The sequence below is a fragment of the Musca autumnalis genome, unplaced genomic scaffold, assembly GCF_047663935.1.
Source record: "Musca autumnalis isolate F117 unplaced genomic scaffold, ASM4766393v1 scaffold_1, whole genome shotgun sequence".
Lineage (NCBI taxonomy): Eukaryota > Metazoa > Arthropoda > Insecta > Diptera > Muscidae > Musca > Musca autumnalis.
This window is the reverse complement of record NW_027411644.1, coordinates 248,421,578-248,444,435: the sequence shown is the minus strand read 5'-3', so window position 1 is coordinate 248,444,435 and position 22,858 is coordinate 248,421,578.

The window sequence follows — 22,858 nt, the reverse complement described above, 5'->3', positions numbered from 1 at the left end:
CGATGAAATTATCCATACAAAAATGGTGTATATTTGTTACAAGGCAATTTGTCTTGATTTGCTATTACCATTACAATAAAAAAAGTATAAAATAAGTCAAAGGGTTTTGCTTAATCCATGATTTTTATTGACACCTATTACCTTTGCCCATAGATTTGATATACATAGATATTTTCTGTCGATAGGGAACTCAATATGCCAAACTTTGTCTAATATCTTCTTATAACTGAAACCGCTAGATACGGTCATGGTAAAATATTCATCAATAAAAACAATATTTCACAAGGTACGCTAAAAACTGGATTGCAAACCCATCAAAATCCGCAGGTGCTGGTGTATGGAAGCTATGCTAAATCATTGACAGCCAAACTATCTGAAATAAATTTTAAAATTTACCCGCGAAGTGTTGTCAACCTGTAGTTAGCCAAATATTTTGAACTTTTGTTGTATGTGACGGAAGTATTGGACCGATATAGTCTATCTCTAAATTAGTTTTAAGTTTGGAAGAACTATTACAATGTGCAAAGTTTGGACTAATTCGCTAAATGCCATTTTAGTTGATGTCTGTAGGCTTCTTACCGTTTTAGGGTAACTATCTCCGGAAGTATGAACTTGCCTCAAAAAAACTTATATGTTCGTAACAGAGTTCGAAAATAAACAGTACACTAACATAGTGTACCGCTCCGAGAACAGTATCACTAAAATATTTTTAGCGTTAGTGTTCCGGAACACAAACACTAAAAAATATTTTAGTGATACTGTTCCGGAGCTCAACGAAAAACGTAGTGTACCACATTTTGGTACACTAAAAACGTTGGGTACCGCAGTCGGAACACTAAAAATCGTAGTGCTCCGCAGTCGGAGCACTAAAAATCGTAGTGCTCCGCAGTCGGAACACTAAAAATCGTAGTGCTCCGCAGTCGGAACACTAAAAATCGTAGTGTTCCGCAGTCGGAGCACTAAAAAATCGTAGTGTACCACATGACGGAACACTAAAAAATAACGTAATGATAATGTACCACACACGAGTTTATTATGATTTGGGAGGAAAATTAAATATTTATAATTTTTGAATTAAGTACAAATTAAGACATAAAAACACAGATACACCTGTTATATCCATGTATGTATGTATACATATTAATTAATAACGTTGGGAACTTAAGTAGAAAATATGACAAACTTTAATTCGGTTCTTGTACAATGGCGCACTAAAAATTGTAGTGTTCTGACTGTGGATACATTGAAAATACCACAAAGGATACCGCTACGATTTTTAGTGCTCCACAACCGAACACTACAATTTCTATTGATCCATTGTTTCGATTTTTAGAGATCCGGCTGTCGGAACACTACAATTTTTAGTGATCCGACAGTCGGAACACTACGATTTTTAGTGATCCGGCAGTCGGAACACTACGATTTTTAGTGCTCCATTGTCCAAAAACCAAATCAGATGTTTTTCACATTTTCTTTTAATTTTTATTTATTAAAAAAAAAAAATATATATAATATCTAATTTCCTCAGAAATCATAATAAATTAATGTATTGTTCATTACCTTATAGTTTCAAAACGTGGTACAAAACGATTTTTAGTGCTCCGGCACAACGATCTTTATGCTTCATTCCACAAAAACTAAATATTGTTTTTTCATAATTTTGATCATATTTCGCAATGTGTTTAACTAATTTAAACATACATGGATGTAACAGTTTATCTTAATTTTTATTTGATCAAATTTAACCAAATATTTAATTTTCCTAAGAAAACATAATACCTTTATTATTTTTTAGTGTTCCAACACGTGATTGATGATTTTTAGTGATCCGGCAGTCGGAACACTAAAATTTTTAGTCCTCCGCAGTCGGAGCACTAAAATTTTTAGTGCTCCGCAGTCGGAGCACTACGATTTTTAGTGCTCCGGCAGTCGGAACACTAAAATTTTTAGTGCTCCGCAGTCGGAACACTACGATTTTTAGTGCACCGGCATGCGGTACACTACGATTATCGTCGTGTTCCGGTACAGTATCACTAAAATATTTTTTAGTGTTTGTGCTCCGGAGCGGTACACTATCGTAGTGTACCTATCCACCTTGGTACGGTACAGAACGGTACGGTACGATATTATAGTGTTTATTTTCGAACACTGGTTCGTAATGGGAGATGCGAGGGCTACCTGTTGTTAAAAATTCAAAACGATCCGATGGCTGGACTTACTTTTAGCATTTTCACCAAAAATAACAATTTTGTGGGGGAGGTACCCAAAGCAGTGGACAGATGTAGTTCATATTCGAACGTGAAACTTTACGAGGTGTAAATCGGTTGATTTGTTCAAAAGTTAACGTGCCCACAAGGTAAACGGACAGAAAGGGATAACTCGACTCCAAATGGTCTGAAATGTATTTGGTCTTAACATTGTGTATGCCCTCGGAATCCTCAAGGCTGTGAGTATAATTATATGGGTTAGCTCCGTTGTTTGGCCACATACGCCTTTGGCAGACTTTTGATTTGAATCTGGCTGCTTGCCCCACCCGGGATTTTGGAACATTTCTTTACCAAAATCTTAGGAAGTATTGTTTTTCCCTAGAAAAAATTATAATACGATTCTAGAAATGGTCTTAAAGCGCAAAAGGGCGAATTTAGATCTTTTGCGTCAGAATGCATAGACTTGCCCACAAAAAACATACATTTCTAAACAATCCTAGAACAGCCCTTAAACAGCAATTATGCCAAAATTTTGAACTTTTGTGAGAGAGATATTCAAAGGTGTTGTCCAATATAGACAATCTTTGGAACTTGATGTACAAACATTTTGAAGAAATTTTAAGATATTCCAATTTTCACTTAAATCAAATACTCAATTCTTAACTTATCGTGTTCTTTTAGTTATTTTCGTTGTTGCGGTTGAGGATTTTTTAACAGTAGTCTTCCCATTGAACATAATTCAATTTGCATATAAAAACGAATAAATATTTATTAATAAACACACAATTTTTCATAATACATAAAAAACATAGAAAAAGAATACAATTAAAAACATTAAACACATCATCCGAATCATGTAGTTTTGTTTTCCTTTTAATTAATTGAAATTGATTGCATCGTCAATGCCATTATTGGACAACAATGATAACACTCTGTATTACATTCATAACAGGCCGTCCAAGGGACATAACCGCAACTTGACTGGCATAATAAAACCAATCTTGTCCTCTGAGCTTTACTGCTTGCAAATACATGTCTCATGTTTCTTGAAAAACGGATGTAGGCACTTGCGATATATTGTTCGGTTGAACTGCCGTTACCCAGCTCATAGATGGTAATAGCCAAACATAATTTTCACTTCATTATAGAAAGGCAGACAACAATTTGAGAAAGAAAATTTTCAGCCGCACGGAACAAGGCAAACACAATGCAATTTGTCATCCCACTTTATGTATTCTTCGTCCACAGATTTTGGGCGAACCGTTTTAAAAGAGTAATAAGAAGAATACCAACGTAATTGTCAGTTGTGAACATAGCTGCCAGATTTGACGATTTATCGTCATTTTGACGATTTTTTGGTCAAAAATTTATAAATGACGATTTGACGATTTTTGCCCAAAAAATGATGATTTTTGGTTATTTAGCTAATTAAGTCATAATTAATTTTATAAAATACGACTTCTAATTAATTCTTAGACAATAAATATATTTATGTGTATACACAAAGGAATTGTTAACGAAAAACAAAACAGGATTCAAGTGAAACAAGCAAAATATACAATTGCTAGTCTTCAGAGCCTGCAAAAATCTATTTTTTTTTTTATTTTTTTTGGAAAATTTATGGTCAAAATTTCAATAATAGTAGACCCTTGCAAGTTCTGGAACAGAGCAATTAACTGAATGTTTTAAAATTGAAATATTTGATTGTGAAAGCAATTTTTTTAGTTTTTCGACATCTTTAAAGAATTTACACATTTCGTAAACATCGAGGAAAAACAAAAAAATGGATTCAAAATTTCGTGAACTAAGATTTTTCGATATTACGGAAATGTTTTAAAATAATGGAAACGGATTTATTTCGCTTTCCTATAAGAAAAAAATTTGTAAAGAAACCCACCAAAAATACCCCTTACAAAATCCCTTACTAACTCTTTATTTTAACAAGGACTTGTATTTTTGCTTGACCTTGTTAAAATAGGTAGTGATAGGTACGAGTATTACCTCATTCGTCAGCAAATGCTGAATGTGTTATCAGCCAAGGAAATCTTAATAAAATAAAATATATAAATTCGCTTCATAATGATTCAATGGAGGGTTACTTTACACCAAAGATGATTTAAAACTTAACAAAACATATTGTTATGACATATTTATTAAGCCCGATCTTTTAAAAATGAATCGTCTTAGTGAAACAGGCTAATGACGAAATGTTTATTCACATTCTTATTTATAAAATAAACCGCTTCAATTTACTGATTGAAGTAAAAACATGTTTAATAACTGGAATATCCATTTTATGTTTCTTTTAATAAGAACTATATTAAAAGATATCTAAAAGTGTGTATTTTAATTATTGACGATTTTTTTGACGATTTTATAAAATAGATTTGACGATTTCTAAAATAAAAATCGTCATTTTGACGATTTTCCATAAAAATAATCTGGCAGCCCTGGTTGTGAAAAATACTGCTTATCATTGTTGTTCTTGTGATTGAAATAAACAATTTTGCAATACTCTATATTTTTTGTTTTCTTGTTCAACTGTCAAATATGTTTTTTTATTTCTCTATTTGTTTTGAGAATTCCAGTGCATTTTGGAGAGTAAAAAATAATTTCACTCAAAAATTAACATAATGTTAATGTCATGATATTGTAACAAAGCATTATCTAAAACCCCCACCGACATCTACTGCAAATTTATGACAGTCCAATGTCTTATCTTGTTATGTTATACATCTTTGGGACTGTCATAAATTTGCAGTAGATGTCGGTGGGGGTTTTAGATAATGCTTTGTTACAATATCATGACATTAACATTATGTTAATTTTTGAGTGAAATTATTTTTTACTCTCCAAAATGCACTGGAATTCTCAAAACAAATAGAGAAATAAAAAAACATATTTGACAGTTGAACAAGAAAACAAAAAATATAGAGTATTGCAAAATTGTTTATTTCAATCACAAGAACAACAATGATAAGCAGTATTTTTCACAACCAGGGCTGCCAGATTATTTTTATGGAAAATCGTCAAAATGACGATTTTTATTTTAGAAATCGTCAAATCTATTTTATAAAATCGTCAAAAAAATCGTCAATAATTAAAATACACACTTTTAGATATCTTTTAATATAGTTCTTATTAAAAGAAACATAAAATGGATATTCCAGTTATTAAACATGTTTTTACTTCAATCAGTAAATTGAAGCGGTTTATTTTATAAATAAGAATGTGAATAAACATTTCGTCATTAGCCTGTTTCACTAAGACGATTCATTTTTAAAAGATCGGGCTTAATAAATATGTCATAACAATATGTTTTGTTAAGTTTTAAATCATCTTTGGTGTAAAGTAACCCTCCATTGAATCATTATGAAGCGAATTTATATATTTTATTTTATTAAGATTTCCTTGGCTGAGAACACATTCAGCATTTGCTGACGAATGAGGTAATACTCGTACCTATCACTACCTATTTTAACAAGGTCAAGCAAAAATACAAGTCCTTGTTAAAATAAAGAGTTAGTAAGGGATTTTGTAAGGGGTATTTTTGGTGGGTTTCTTTACAATTTTTTTTCTTATAGGAAAGCGAAATAAATCCGTTTCCATTATTTTAAAACATTTCCGTAATATCGAAAAATCTTAGTTCACGAAATTTTGAATCCATTTTTTTGTTTTTCCTCGATGTTTACGAAATGTGTAAATTCTTTAAAGATGTCGAAAAACTAAAAAAATTGCTTTCACAATCAAATATTTCAATTTTAAAACATTCAGTTAATTGCTCTGTTCCAGAACTTGCAAGGGTCTACTATTATTGAAATTTTGACCATAAATTTTCCAAAAAAAATAAAAAAAAAATAGATTTTTGCAGGCTCTGAAGACTAGCAATTGTATATTTTGCTTGTTTCACTTGAATCCTGTTTTGTTTTTCGTTAACAATTCCTTTGTGTATACACATAAATATATTTATTGTCTAAGAATTAATTAGAAGTCGTATTTTATAAAATTAATTATGACTTAATTAGCTAAATAACCAAAAATCATCATTTTTTGGGCAAAAATCGTCAAATCGTCATTTATAAATTTTTGACCAAAAAATCGTCAAAATGACGATAAATCGTCAAATCTGGCAGCTATGTTCACAACTGACAATTACGTTGGTATTCTTCTTATTACTCTTTTAAAACGGTTCGCCCAAAATCTGTGGACGAAGAATACATAAAGTGGGATGACAAATTGCATTGTGTTTGCCTTGTTCCGTGCGGCTGAAAATTTTCTTTCTCAAATTGTTGTCTGCCTTTCTATAATGAAGTGAAAATTATGTTTGGCTATTACCATCTATGAGCTGGGTAACGGCAGTTCAACCGAACAATATATCGCAAGTGCCTACATCCGTTTTTCAAGAAACATGAGACATGTATTTGCAAGCAGTAAAGCTCAGAGGACAAGATTGGTTTTATTATGCCAGTCAAGTTGCGGTTATGTCCCTTGGACGGCCTGTTATGAATGTAATACAGAGTGTTATCATTGTTGTCCAATAATGGCATTGACGATGCAATCAATTTCAATTAATTAAAAGGAAAACAAAACTACATGATTCGGATGATGTGTTTAATGTTTTTAATTGTATTCTTTTTCTATGTTTTTTATGTATTATGAAAAATTGTGTGTTTATTAATAAATATTTATTCGTTTTTATATGCAAATTGAATTATGTTCAATGGGAAGACTACTGTTAAAAAATCCTCAACCGCAACAACGAAAATAACTAAAAGAACACGATAAGTTAAGAATTGAGTATTTGATTTAAGTGAAAATTGGAATATCTTAAAATTTCTTCAAAATGTTTGTACATCAAGTTCCAAAGATTGTCTATATTGGACAACACCTTTGAATATCTCTCTCACAAAAGTTCAAAATTTTGGCATAATTGCTGTTTAAGGGCTGTTCTAGGATTGTTTAGAAATGTATGTTTTTTGTGGGCAAGTCTATGCATTCTGACGCAAAAGATCTAAATTCGCCCTTTTGCGCTTTAAGACCATTTCTAGAATCGTATTATAATTTTTTCTAGGGAAAAACAATACTTCCTAAGATTTTGGTAAAGAAATGTTCCAAAATCCCGGGTGGGGCAAGCAGCCAGATTCAAATCAAAAGTCTGCCAAAGGCGTATGTGGCCAAACAACGGAGCTAACCCATATAATTATACTCACAGCCTTGAGGATTCCGAGGGCATACACAATGTTAAGACCAAATACATTTCAGACCATTTGGAGTCGAGTTATCCCTTTCTGTCCGTTTACCTTGTGGGCACGTTAACTTTTGAACAAATCAACCGATTTACACCTCGTAAAGTTTCACGTTCGAATATGAACTACATCTGTCCACTGCTTTGGGTACCTCCCCCACAAAATTGTTATTTTTGGTGAAAATGCTAAAAGTAAGTCCAGCCATCGGATCGTTTTGAATTTTTAACAACAGGTAGCCCTCGCATCTCCCATTACGAACCAGTGTTCGAAAATAAACACTATAATATCGTACCGTACCGTTCTGTACCGTACCAAGGTGGATAGGTACACTACGATAGTGTACCGCTCCGGAGCACAAACACTAAAAAATATTTTAGTGATACTGTACCGGAACACAACGATAATCGTAGTGTACCGCATGCCGGTGCACTAAAAATCGTAGTGTTCCGACTGCGGAGCACTAAAAATTTTAGTGTTCCGACTGCCGGAGCACTAAAAATCGTAGTGCTCCGACTGCGGAGCACTAAAAATTTTAGTGCTCCGACTGCGGAGGACTAAAAATTTTAGTGTTCCGACTGCCGGATCACTAAAAATCATCAATCACGTGTTGGAACACTAAAAAATAATAAAGGTATTATGTTTTCTTAGGAAAATTAAATATTTGGTTAAATTTGATCAAATAAAAATTAAGATAAACTGTTACATCCATGTATGTTTAAATTAGTTAAACACATTGCGAAATATGATCAAAATTATGAAAAAACAATATTTAGTTTTTGTGGAATGAAGCATAAAGATCGTTGTGCCGGAGCACTAAAAATCGTTTTGTACCACGTTTTGAAACTATAAGGTAATGAACAATACATTAATTTATTATGATTTCTGAGGAAATTAGATATTATATATATATATTTTTTTTTAATAAATAAAAATTAAAAGAAAATGTGAAAAACATCTGATTTGGTTTTTGGACAATGGAGCACTAAAAATCGTAGTGTTCCGACTGCCGGATCACTAAAAATCGTAGTGTTCCGACTGTCGGATCACTAAAAATTGTAGTGTTCCGACAGCCGGATCTCTAAAAATCGAAACAATGGATCAATAGAAATTGTAGTGTTCGGTTGTGGAGCACTAAAAATCGTAGCGGTATCCTTTGTGGTATTTTCAATGTATCCACAGTCAGAACACTACAATTTTTAGTGCGCCATTGTACAAGAACCGAATTAAAGTTTGTCATATTTTCTACTTAAGTTCCCAACGTTATTAATTAATATGTATACATACATACATGGATATAACAGGTGTATCTGTGTTTTTATGTCTTAATTTGTACTTAATTCAAAAATTATAAATATTTAATTTTCCTCCCAAATCATAATAAACTCGTGTGTGGTACATTATCATTACGTTATTTTTTAGTGTTCCGTCATGTGGTACACTACGATTTTTTAGTGCTCCGACTGCGGAACACTACGATTTTTAGTGTTCCGACTGCGGAGCACTACGATTTTTAGTGTTCCGACTGCGGAGCACTACGATTTTTAGTGCTCCGACTGCGGAGCACTACGATTTTTAGTGTTCCGACTGCGGTACCCAACGTTTTTAGTGTACCAAAATGTGGTACACTACGTTTTTCGTTGAGCTCCGGAACAGTATCACTAAAATATTTTTTAGTGTTTGTGTTCCGGAACACTAACGCTAAAAATATTTTAGTGATACTGTTCTCGGAGCGGTACACTATGTTAGTGTACTGTTTATTTTCGAACTCTGTTACGAACATATAAGTTTTTTTGAGGCAAGTTCATACTTCCGGAGATAGTTACCCTAAAACGGTAAGAAGCCTACAGACATCAACTAAAATGGCATTTAGCGAATTAGTCCAAACTTTGCACATTGTAATAGTTCTTCCAAACTTAAAACTAATTTAGAGATAGACTATATCGGTCCAATACTTCCGTCACATACAACAAAAGTTCAAAATATTTGGCTAACTACAGGTTGACAACACTTCGCGGGTAAATTTTAAAATTTATTTCAGATAGTTTGGCTGTCAATGATTTAGCATAGCTTCCATACACCAGCACCTGCGGATTTTGATGGGTTTGCAATCCAGTTTTTAGCGTACCTTGTGAAATATTGTTTTTATTGATGAATATTTTACCATGACCGTATCTAGCGGTTTCAGTTATAAGAAGATATTAGACAAAGTTTGGCATATTGAGTTCCCTATCGACAGAAAATATCTATGTATATCAAATCTATGGGCAAAGGTAATAGGTGTCAATAAAAATCATGGATTAAGCAAAACCCTTTGACTTATTTTATACTTTTTTTATTGTAATGGTAATAGCAAATCAAGACAAATTGCCTTGTAACAAATATACACCATTTTTGTATGGATAATTTCATCGAAGTCCTGATTATTTCAGTTATCAGCATCTTCTTTAAATCAGGAATGTGATTTATTCTTATTTCATTGCACACCGGACGTACTTTTCGATTCTGTCATTTGTCTTATTTGTCTTCTGTCTGTCTACTGTTTTTTTGACATATGCCATTTAAACTTTCTTTAGTCCCAATTTACATTGGGCGAGTTTACTTGCGGCAATTGTCATTTTGTAGGAGAGAGAGGTGAGGCACATGGTAACCCTTTGCCTCTCAGCACCCTCTCTCACCTACAAACTGACAATTGCCGCAAGTAAACTCGCCTAATGTAAATTGGGACTTACTTTCAACGAGAGACAACAATGTTTTTACAATACATTAACATTTTGCTCAATGTTGGTAGCCATATTTTTTCGTGAGAGAGCTGTTATAAATGCACATTTTTCCAGTCGATTTCAACGCCATCTATACCTCAAGATTGGATTTTCATTGGAAACTGCACTTTGTCCAATCTTTACTAGTTATAGGTCTTTGACAGTCCAATGTCTTATCTTGTTATGTTATACATCTTTGAATAAAAGAACCGCGACCACCAGATGGCGATGGATGTGGTTTGTGTCTATGGTTTATATAATTAATTCATTTTGATTGAAGGTTTACGTGCGATATATTTGATGGACATATTGGAAACACAAAATATTTTCACAGGATGACTGAATTGTATGGAGAAGTGAAGTGTTGTTTTCAATAAACTGACCTTGAAGTATGATAACACCTACGGTTTATAAATACTTACATACATACAGACATGGGGGAGGGAGACTTCTCTCATATCAATGAGTGCACCCCGATTCATATTAGCTCAATGATATGGGACCTACTGTTTATCGCCGAGTCCGAACGGCGTGTCTAAAGACACCACTTATAGAGAAGTTTTACAAGGCTGAAATACTCAGGAAATGTCGCCACCATTACTGAGGGGTATTTTGCCACCGTTGAAAAATGTTTGATGTTGCCTGGCCGGGGAATCGAACCACTGACCTTCTGTGTGCAAGGCGGGCGTGCATACCATTGCACCACGGTGGCACCCATCTCCCTTGTCCCGTATGGGATGTTGTGGAACAATGTTTTTTTTTTTTTTGTTTTACATACAGACATGGGAGATCAATAATATTTTTTTTCATCAAAGAAGAAAATATTTGCATATTACTTCCGTGTTTTCATAAAAAATATGTGTATGAATGTATATATGTTTATATTTATTATTCATAAATGAAATGTTGTTGCACTTGCAGCGGAAATTTGTTTCCGCTTACTTACATAAAGAAAGAAGACTGATCATTATTCATCTATCTTATATAGGGTTGAAACTTCTTCTACGTAGTAGTAGTTCACACAAGAGTAATTCATGAAACTAGTTCACAAACCGTTTATGGTTTATATGAGGCACTCAGCGCCAAAACGGCCGACAACTTGGTCTAGACTATACACTTATACGATGATTAAGGTCATTATCTCGATTTATTTTACATATATTGTATGAAAGGGATAACTTGAATCTACTGGATTTACTAAATAAAACTTTACTAGAAAACTTATATGGCTAAACGGTAAACTCTTTAAAGTAGATAAACTCTTGATGTACCGTGATATCGGGCCTTATTTTTTTAAGAAAATGTTGCTAAAATCCTCAAAATAGCTGTAATCGGAAACTGCTGTTATGTATGGCCATACCAAAATGCGGACCTATATCAACAATTTTTAGCATATACGTTTTCTGGCCTTAAATGTCAAATTACAGCCAATTAATTCAGCCAATAAGTGTGTTTAAAACCTTAAAAATGTCTTACATCGACAGGCGGTGCCCGGACATACATATCTCCCAAAATAATCTAGGGCGACATAACGCTTTCCTTCGCGGACATAAATAGCGCGATTAAAAAAACATTTTCGCCAGCTGCGCTTTTCTACTTCCCGACTTATCACAAATTAGCTTCATAAGCTGATAGTGTTCTGTTTTTACAGGTTTTTCCATTTCCATTCATCTTAATGGCTACTAAAAATTATTAAGTGGCTTCAAAATTATGAAAACCGGGTATGCTCTTCTATTGGGTGCTGTATTAAAATGTACTTACATATAGCCGTAGCGACGACTAAGTATCAAATGTAAGTCATATGTACATATCATCACCTGAAATGGCCAAAATCCATAAGTTTACAGGAGAAGCATAAAAGTTTATAAAATAGAACTGTTTTTTAGTATAGTCCCGGTTCATACTAGAGTGATTTCATTGAACAATTTCATGAAATTATGCGTCCCTAGATCCAGTTCTTGTCCATTTATATTTGCGACTTAAAATGTTTTTGAATTTTAACTTTTTTATTAAATACAGAATTCCAAAAATTTGTGTTTCTTTTCAATAATCTATATATATAAAAGAGTAGTGAGGTGAGTGACTGACTGACTGACTGACTGATTCATCAACGCCCAGACGAAACGGCTGAAGCTAGAAACTTGAAATTTTGGGTGTAGGTTGCTGTTGGTGTGTAGGGGTGAGATAAGGCTGGGTTTTTGGAAATTCGACCTAGAAGTGTACGAAAAGTACTAAAAGGTACTAAATATGGTACCCTTGGTATTAGGCAAACGGGAAGAGCTAGAATTCTGAAATTCGGAATGAGGGTAACTGATGGAGAGTTAGAAAGATGTACCAAAGGGTTTTTGGAAATTCGAACTACAAGGGTACGAAAAGTACTAAATGGTACTAAATTTAGTACAATTTGGATTTGAGTGAACGGATAGAGCTGGAATACAAACATTTGGAATGATGGTCACTGATGAAGAGTAACAAATAAAGGTTTTTGGAAATTCGAACTATAAGGGTACGAAAAGTACTAAATGGTACTAAATTTAGTACAATTTTGATTTGGATGAACAGATTGAGCTGGAATACAGACATTTGGAATGAGGGTCACTGATGAAGAGTTACAATAAAAGGTTTTTGTAAATTCGAACTATAGGGTTACGAAAAGTACTAAATGGTACTAAATTTAGTACAATTTGGATTTGGGTGAACGGATTGAGCTGGAATCCTGAAATTTGTAATGAAGGTCACTGATGGAGAGTAACAAATAAAAGTTTTTAGAAATTCGAACTATAAGTGCATGAAAAGTACTAAATGGTACTAAATTTAGTACAATTTGGATTTGGGTGAACGGATAGAGCTGGAATCCTGAAATTTGGAATGAGGATCACTGATGAAGAGTAAAAATGAAAGTGTTTTGGAATTCGAACTATAAGTGTACGAAAAGTACTAAATGGTACTAAATTTAGTACAATTTGGATTTGGGTGAACGGATAGAGCTAGAATCCTGAAATTTGAAATTATGGTCAGTGGTGGAGAATAACAAAGAAAATTTTTTGGAAATCCGAACTATAAGTGCACGAAAAGTTCTAAATGGTACCAAATTTAGTACAATTTGGATTTCGGTGAACGGATTGAGCTGGAATCCTGAAATTTGTAATGAGGGTCACTGATGGAGAGTAACAAAGAAAAGTTTTTAGAAATGCGAACTATAAGTGCATGAAAAGTACTAAATGGTACTAAATTTAGTACAATTTGGATTTGGGTGAACGGATAGAGCTGGAATCGTGAAATTTGGAATGAGGATCACTGATGAAGAGTTAAAATGAAAGGTTTTTGGAATTCGGACTATAAGTGTACGAAAAGTAATAAATTGTACTAAATTTAGTACAATTTGGGTTTGGGTGAACGAATTGAGCTGGAATCCTGAAATTTGGAATTAAGGTCACTGCTGGAGAGTAAAAAAGAAAGGTTTTTGGAAATTCGAACTATAAGTGCATGAATAGTACTAAATGGTACTAAATTTAGTACAATTTGGATTTGGGTGAACGGATAGAGCTGGAATACAAACATTTGGAATGAGGGTCACTGATGAAGAGTAACAATGATAGGTTTTTGGAAATTCGAACTATAAGGGTACGAAAAGTACTAAATGGTACTAAATTTAGTACAATTTTGATTTGGGTGAACAGATTGAGCTGGAATACAGACATTTGGAATGAGGGTCACTGATGAAGAGTAACAATGAAAGGTTTTTGTAAATTCGAAATATAGGGGTACGAAAAGTACTAAATGGTACTAAATTTAGTACAATTTGGATTTGGGTGAACGGATAGAGCTGGAATCCTGGAATTTGGAATTAGGGTCACTGGTGGAGAGTAACAAAGAAAGGTTTTTAGAAATTCGAACTATAAATGCACGAAAAGTACTAAATGGTACTAAATTTAGTACAATTTAGATTTGGGTGAACGGATAGAGCCGGATTCCTGGAATTTGGAATGAGGATCACTGATGAAGAGTAAAAATTAAAGGTTTTTGGAATTCGAACTATAAGTGTACGAAAAGTAATAAATTGTACTAAATTTTGTACAATTTGAGTTTGGGTGAACGGACTGAGCTGGAATAAAAACATTTGGAATGAGGGTCACTGATGAAGAGTAACAAAGAAAGGTTTTTGGAAATTCGAACTATAAGCGTACGAAAAGTACTAAATGGTGCTAAATTTAGTACAATTTTGATTTGGGTGAACAGATTGAGGTGGAATACAGACATTTGGAATGAGGGTCACTGATGAAGAGTAACAATGAAAGGTTTTTGTAAATTCGAACTATAGGGGTACGAAAAGTACTAAATGGTACTAAATTTAGTACAATTTGGATTTGGGTGAACGGATAGAGCTGGAATCCTAAAATTTGGAATGAGGATCACTGATGGAGAGTAAAAAAGAAAGGTTTTTGAAATTCGAATTAAAAGTATACAAAAAGTACTAAATGGTACTAAATATAGTACAATTTGGATTTGGGTGAACGGATAGAGCTGGAATACAAACATTTGCAATGAGGGTCACTGATGAAGAGTAACAATGAAAGTTTTTTTAAATTCGAACTATAAGGGTACGAAAAGTACTAAATGATACTAAATTTAGTACAATTTGGATTTGGGTGAACGGATAGAGCTGGAATCCTGAAATTTGAAATTAGGGTAACTGGTGGATAGTAACAAGAAAAGGTTTTTGGAAATTCGAACTATACATCAGTGCACGAAAAGTTCTTAATGGTACTAAATTTAGTACAATTTGGATTTGGGTGAACGGATAGAGTTGGAATCCTGAAATTTGGAATTGGGGTCACTGATGAAGAGTAAGAAAGATGTACCAAAGATCGAAAAGTCCTAAATGGTAGTGAGCTTAGTATGATTTGGATTTGAAGAGCTGGAATCCTGAAATATGGAATTAAGATTACTGTTGGAATATAGAATTGAGATATAGAGGTAGCTTTGGAAAATCGTACTAACGTGCACGAAGCAGTACTAAATGGTGCAGAATTCGCTACTATTTCTATTTGCGTGAACAGATTACTGTTGGAATGTAGGATTGAGGTAGTTTTGGAAATTCGTACTTATGGAAAAGTGCTAAATGGAACTACATTGGCTATAAATTGGGTTTAGGTGAACGGATAGATATGAAAGTACATTTTGGAAAATCGTGTACGAAAAGTGCTAAATGGTACAAAATTTGGTACCTTTTGGTATTTGCTATATGGTATAGAATTTTGTACAATTTGTGATTTTGTAAGGGGTAGAACTGGAATTTTGAAATTTGGCATTAGATTAGCAATTGGTGTTTAGAGTGGAGGTAGGGAGGAGGCTTTTCAAATTCGTACTTATTTATACAAAAAGTACTAAATAGTGAATTGGGGTTAGAATATATGTTGGAAGGGTTAGAACCAGGAGTCAAATCTGAAATTTGCAATATGATACGTAGTTTTGAAAATTCGAAATAAAAAATATGGTAGTTGTGTAGGGATGCGATACGGCAGATTTTTTTTTGTAAATTCTGGCTACAATCGAAAAAAATATTGGTAATAAAAATAGGTCTTAATACAACAGAATCTCCAGCATTCACCATTCCCGCATTAAATATTGATTATATATTCCGCATACGAAGTAGCGGGCATTTGCTAGTAAAGATATAAATAAATAGAAAAATACAAAAAAATATATAACCTCGTTTTCTTAATAAAATATAATTTTTAAACAAGTAAGAACGAGTGGTATTTAAGCAAAATGGAACAATTAGTTTCTTTTCGTTTATGAAGAAGACTTAATACCAATTGTCAACAAATTCGGTAAAACAATGTCGTTAACCTTCAAAATACCAAAATTCGGGAGGTACCCTTCTATGGCGGCTATATCAAAACGTCGTTTTTAGACTCAAAGAAGACTAAATACCAATTTTCCGACATTTCAGTAAGATAAAGTGGTTAAAACCTAAAAAAATACGGCAAATCAAGGGGTATGGAAGATATGGGAAGACGTGGACCTATACTGATAAATAAATAAGACTAAATAACAAATTTCAGTCATTTCGGTGGCATATTGACTTCACATGTTTCACAATTTCGAAAATCGGGTGCTATATAGAAAAGTGGACCTATACCGACGAAATTCAGTCGGAAAGGGTTTTACTTCCAACGTTGACTAAATACCAAATCTCCGCCATTTCGGATGGATATTGAGACCACAACCTTTAAAATACCGAAAATCGGGAGGTACAGTTCTATGGAGGCTATCTGAAGGCGTGGACCTATACCGACAAATTTCATATGGAAAGTTTTTTACCTCAAATGACGACTTAATACCAAATCTCAGCCTTTCGGTAGGTTGTTGTGGCCACAACCTTTCTCTGAGGGCTATATGAAGGCGTGGACCTGTACCAACAAATTTCTGGGGGAAAGTTTTATACCCCCAAAGAAGACTAAATACCAAATGTCAGCTACTTTGGATGAATATTGAGGCCACAACCTTCAAAATACCGAAAATCGGGAGGTACCGTTCTATGGGGGCTATATGAAGCCGTCGAGGTGAAAGTTGAATACCCCCAACGAAGACTAAATACCAAGTTTCAAAACATGGACCGATATACCCCGTTTTCATTACCAAACATCTTAGGAGTAATAGAAACTTCTATACCAAATTACAAAGCTCTATTTTAAAAATTGCGAGCTGTATCTTGATTTAAACAGACGGTTCAAGAGTTATCGTGCTCTCCTGCCACTACATATTATGACATAGATGTTTTTTTTACAACTTTCGGCCTGTTTTCTCAAAAAGTATGGACCTGCAAGTTGCTTTAACAAAAATCAACGTCATTCGAGAGCAGGTCTTATAATGAACTTATTACTAAATTTTGTGTGGGAGGTACCCGAAGGAGTGGACAAATATAGTCCATATTCGACCCGGATCTATATCTGGTAGATATATTAGGATGTGTAAAGTATGGAACAAAATTGGTAACTCCCTTCAAGAGTTTTCGTGAGCAAAATTTTTCGGAACATTTTTAAACTTTTGGCAGGTACCTGAAGGAGTGGACCGATATGGCTTATCTTCACACTTACACTAAGTTTGGACAAAATATTACGAAGGCCTAATTTTTGATCAAATCGGTATATCCGTTCGAAAGTTATCTTGCGCTCCAACCACTATGCCGGTTGTCAAAGGGTTGTTTTGCACCTTTTAGGCTATTTTCTCAGGAAGTATGGACTTGCCCCTGATGAAACGTGTACCATTGTATGTGGAGTAGTGAATACAAGTTGTTACAATAAAAATTAAAGCGATTCGACAGCGGGTCCTAAACTGAACTATTCCGAAATTTTGTGTCGGAGGTACCCAAAGGAGTGGACCGATTAAGTGCATATTGGAAACTCATATAAGTCTGGTAGAAATTTCACGATGGACCAAATCAGTTTCTCACTTCAAGAGTTCTCGTTCGTACAAATTTCCCGAACATTTTCGAACTTTTATTGGGGAGGTACCCGAAGTAGTGGACCGATGTGGCCCATCTTCGAACTTAAACTAAGTTTAGGCAAAATATTACGATACCCAAAATTTGGTTGGAATCGGTTGATCCGTTCGAGAGTGATCGTGCGCACCAGCCAGCCAGACAGACGGACATTGCTAAATCGACCCTTAATTTGTCTGAAACACATTCCGTCCAAACATACTTGGGGTCTAAAACCATTATTTCGATGAGGCACATTTTGCCCGTATGAAAGTGTATATACCCTCGTTTGCATAAATGCTGAGGGTATAAAAACACGAAAGTCATACGAAATGTTTATTTATTGTAGTTATTTTCCAATATATGTCATTATTCATTGCCAAAAAATTCGTTTGAAATTGATTTGTTTTTATTTTTATATGCAGTCGTTAACAAAATCGGTCACGACTCTTTCCCCGTATTTCTACGCCATACGTGATACCGATATGTCGTATCAAAAAAATAAATGTTATTTATAAACCAAGAAATCCGTCTAGGGAGTGATGAATGTGTTTCTTTCGATATTTTATGGATCTATGATACTATAAAATGAAAAATGCAAACTACGACTACGTCTACGACATTTGAACGCATATGACTACGCCAACCGTAATAAGAGGGATTATTGTGGAATCTTTTATATTTTAGATATACTGTAATGGTGTTTAATTAAATGAAATACTTTTATAACCCATAAATTATGTTAATGTATATGTTTCGGGCTAAATAAATGTAAGGTCCATTTTTTAATTTCTTCGATTGAAATAGGGGTATTTTGTCTAGAATAACGTCTTAAATTTTTACCTGCGATTTACTTCGACTTTTTAAGTTTGGTTCTAATAAAACTACGATTATGAAAAAATGTTGATAAATAAGATCAGATATAACATGGAATTTATCACAGGATAATAGATAAGAAAATACAAAAAGTCCGTCCTTCTGTTCCCACGATATGGGTGGAAGTAGGGAAATTAATGTAGTGATGCGTTTCCAAATAAACTGTTAAATCCAAATTTTTATTACTATAAAGTCCAGAATGGGGTGATTTTGAACTCTAATTATATATATTCAATATATTCAAATCAGATTTAAGCCATTTCGGTTGGATTATATGGGTAAAATTTTAAAAAATACCGAAAATCGGGCGATACCTTTCTATATCAAAAAGTGGACCTGTACCGACAATTCTTTGACATTTCAGTTGGATAATGCGGCTAAAATCTTCAAAATTACTAAAATCAGGCGCTACCATCCTATGGGGGTTACATCAAAAAGTGGACCTTTGCCGACAATGCTCTGTCGGAATATTTTATACCACCAACGTAGAGTAAATGCCAAATTTCAGCCATTTCAGTTGAATAGTGCTGCTAAAATCAGCAACATTACCAAAATCTGCAGGTATTTTTTCTATGCGAGTTATACCAAATAAGGAGACGATACAGGCATTGAATTTTCCCAATTTGAACTTCTATATCTTAGAAATGGCAAAACTTACGAAAATAGCATAAAGGACAATCTTGTAGAGAATTTTTACTGCTACAACTTTTTTCGTTCCGTTTCGATAGGGCTTGCGGTTTCCTAGCAAAATCGTGAAAACCTAAAAAAAACTTAAAAATGTGAACTTTGACCGCGATTTATTTAAAAAGCGCTCTTGCGATTTTTTTGTTTTTTGTTTTTATTTTTCTCATATATGAACATTGTTGGTCTGTTCCAGTACTGCATGAATCTACTAATTATACCCTCCGCATTTATGCTAACGAGGGTATATCAGCAATATTTTTGAAAATTTAACATAGCTGAAGCCAAGGTTTACCCTTTTAGAACACGCGACTTCTTATTATATATTATACAAATTAAATATTTTTGGATAAAATGAAATGTTTTTGGACGTGGCAAAAAATATTGGCCTTAAAAGATAATATGCGTGGTAGCTGTGGCTATATTTATGTTAAAAAATGGGTAAAAATGGGTTGAAGCCACCATGTCTTTTTTTGTTTTCTCTCGATTTGTGAGTAAGCCACACTTCTCTCGATTTTCCTGTCAAAGTAAAAGTAGAAGCAAACTAAATAAGGATCATCTCACTAATGTATAACTTTTCAAAATTTGAACTGCTTCTACCATTAAATGATGCTGACATTTTGAAGCCAGATTTGCAGTGTTTTTTGAAATTTTCTTCTAATTTTATTCCGCAAACAGGTTTTTCAAAAAATCATATATAGGATTGTAGTACTTGCGATTCTGAGTTATTTGATACGTATATTGTGAATGTAGTCTGCACAGCTTCATAGAAATCGGCATCCAAATGCGGACATTTTATGTGAACATTTTTCTAAAAATCATATTTTTCGGGTCTAATATTTGCAATTATCTCTAGAATACCACGTACTCCATTGCACATTTTAGTTTTTTACGTTCCGGATCCAATAAATCATTCCTAGTGAAAATCCGTCTACTAAAACGCGAGTTACGAGAAATTCCAAAGTAGAAAAATCACCTAAAATTGTTTTTGAAAATATCGCGTATTTTATCGCGTATTTTATCGCGTTTTCTGCGGATCGTTTCCACTGCAATGAAAAAACTAGTGCAGCATCTTCGTTTTAGCGGAAACAGAGATTTGAAAACTTCACTGATAAGGAAGCTATATTAATTTTATCCCAAAATATGTGTGATGCTACATCCACGGTTCTTGATTGATCGCCTTCAAACAGATATATATAGATGTAGATTTTTATGGTGAACACTGAAATCGGATGCGGACAAAAATTGTATGCACTTTGAGCAAATTAGCGATATTTTACAGGTTTTTTAATGCTAAGATGCAGCCGATGCTACATCTTAGAATCCAAATTATATTTCGAAAAATATATACAACTTAATAGATATGGCCTTGCTGTACATGAAAATCACATGCGGACAAAATGATTTTGATATTTAAGCGATTTACACGTATTTTAAAATGCATATAAACTAAAATGTGTTATTTGACCTCTATTTCCATTTCAGAAGCTTTGAGATATATCCTCATCAACCCAATTACCTTCCCTAATGGGAAAGCTTTAATATGAATGTCAATAAAGCAAAATCCGTCTATTTTATTGGGAGATTTAAGCAAAATGAAGGAAGTATTCCTATAGATTTTTACAATATTTTCTACTACATAATGCATGTGAAAAAATATTTTTTGAAACAAAAAATTATTTTTTTTGACCAAAATATGTGCTTATTTTGGCTGTAACATCGAAATTATAACACCAATCTGTATGATTGTAGTCTCATTTGATTCGCCGTGAAGTTTTGATCCACAACAAATTTTTATGTAATTTTATAACCACTAAATGGACCTTAATTTTGATAAAAGTTGACTTATATTCAATAATTTATCAATTTTATGTACATTCCGCGAATTCTGTGTAACATTTTGCAGGTATTATGCAATCTACTCGCTGAAGTCACTTCGAGGGAACTTTTTATAACAATTGTGCTCATTAAAATAATTAGCGTTTTATAATATTTTCTTTCTTAAAAAGCGAAATAAACGCGCCATAACTTTTGTCCGCAACAACCAAAAATTGGCTCGCGCCCAGATTCGTACTGGGAATTTTTTTCTTAACCTACATATCAAAAATCGTTGATGTAACGCGAAAAAAAATTATCCTTTTTTTCTGAAATGGAATATGAAATAATTGACAATATTCCTGATATACACTTTCATACGGGCAAAATGTGCCTCATCGAAATAATGGTTTTAGACCCCAAGTATGTTTGGACGAAATGTGTTTCAGACAATTTGGAGTCGATTTAGCAATGTCCGTCCGTCTGTCTGTCTGGCTGGCGATAACTCTTGAACGGATGAGCCGATTGGGTCCAAAATTTGGCTTTCGTAATATTTTGTCCAAACTTAGTTTAAGTTCGAAGATGGATTATATCGGTCCTCCTTCCGGTACCTCCCCCACAAAAGTTCGAAAATGTTCGGAAAATTTGTGCGCGCGATAACTCTTGAAGGGAGAATTTGATGTGGTCTATACTTTGCATATCGTGAAATTTTTACAAGACTTAGATGAGGTTCCGATAAGGGGCTCAATCGGTCCACGCCTTCGGGTACCTCCCACACAAAATTTTGGAAAAGTTCAGTTTAGGTCCTGCTCTCGAATCGCTTCGGTTTTTGTTGTAACATCTTGTATTCACCGCCTCCCATACGATGGTACAAGTTTTATCACGGGCAAGCCAATACTTCCTGAGAAAATAGCCTGAAAATACAAAAAACCCTATAACACCGTGTGTAGTGGTTGTAGCGCAAGATAACTCTCCAACGGATCTGCCGATTTGGTCCAAAATTTGACCTTCGTCATATTTTGTCCAAACTTAGCTTAAGTTTGAAGATAAGCCATATCGGTACACTCCTTCAGGTACCTCCCCCACAAAAGTTCAACAATTTTCGGAAAAATTGTTCGCACCATACTTCTTGAAGGGAGTGACTGATGTGGTCCATACATTACACACCTTAATATATCTACCAAAGGTATATCAGTTTTGAATTTGGATTATAGGTGTCCACTCCTTTGCGTACCTCCCACACAAAATTTCGGATAAGTTCACTTTAAGGCCTGCTCTCGAATCACTTTTATTTCTGTTGAAGCCATATGCATTCGCTGCCTCAATTACGACGGTAAACAGAGGCAAGTCCATTATTCTTGATAAAACTGCCCGAAAGGTGCAAAAACCCCATAGCACCATATGTAGTCGCTGAAGAGCACTATAACAATCGAACTGATGAACCGATTTGGTCCAAAATTTGGCTTTCGTCATATTTTGTCCAAATTTAGTCTCAGTTCGAAGATGGGCAACAACTTCCGGTACTTCCCCATCAATATTTAAAAAAAATTTCACTACATATGCAAAATGGAATGCACGATGTATCTTGAAAGGGGCAACCAATTTGTTCAAAACTTTGTATCCAAAATGCCCGATATCGATCTACTAGTCCAAAGGGCGCGATATCTATCAAAACTAAGATCAACTTTCGTAAAGGACTATGCCGGTCCATTCTTTTAAGTACCTCCTCCCTAACACTTTTGAATTTTAATCCTAATCCACATTTTTGTCGGCAAGTTCAAATGTCCA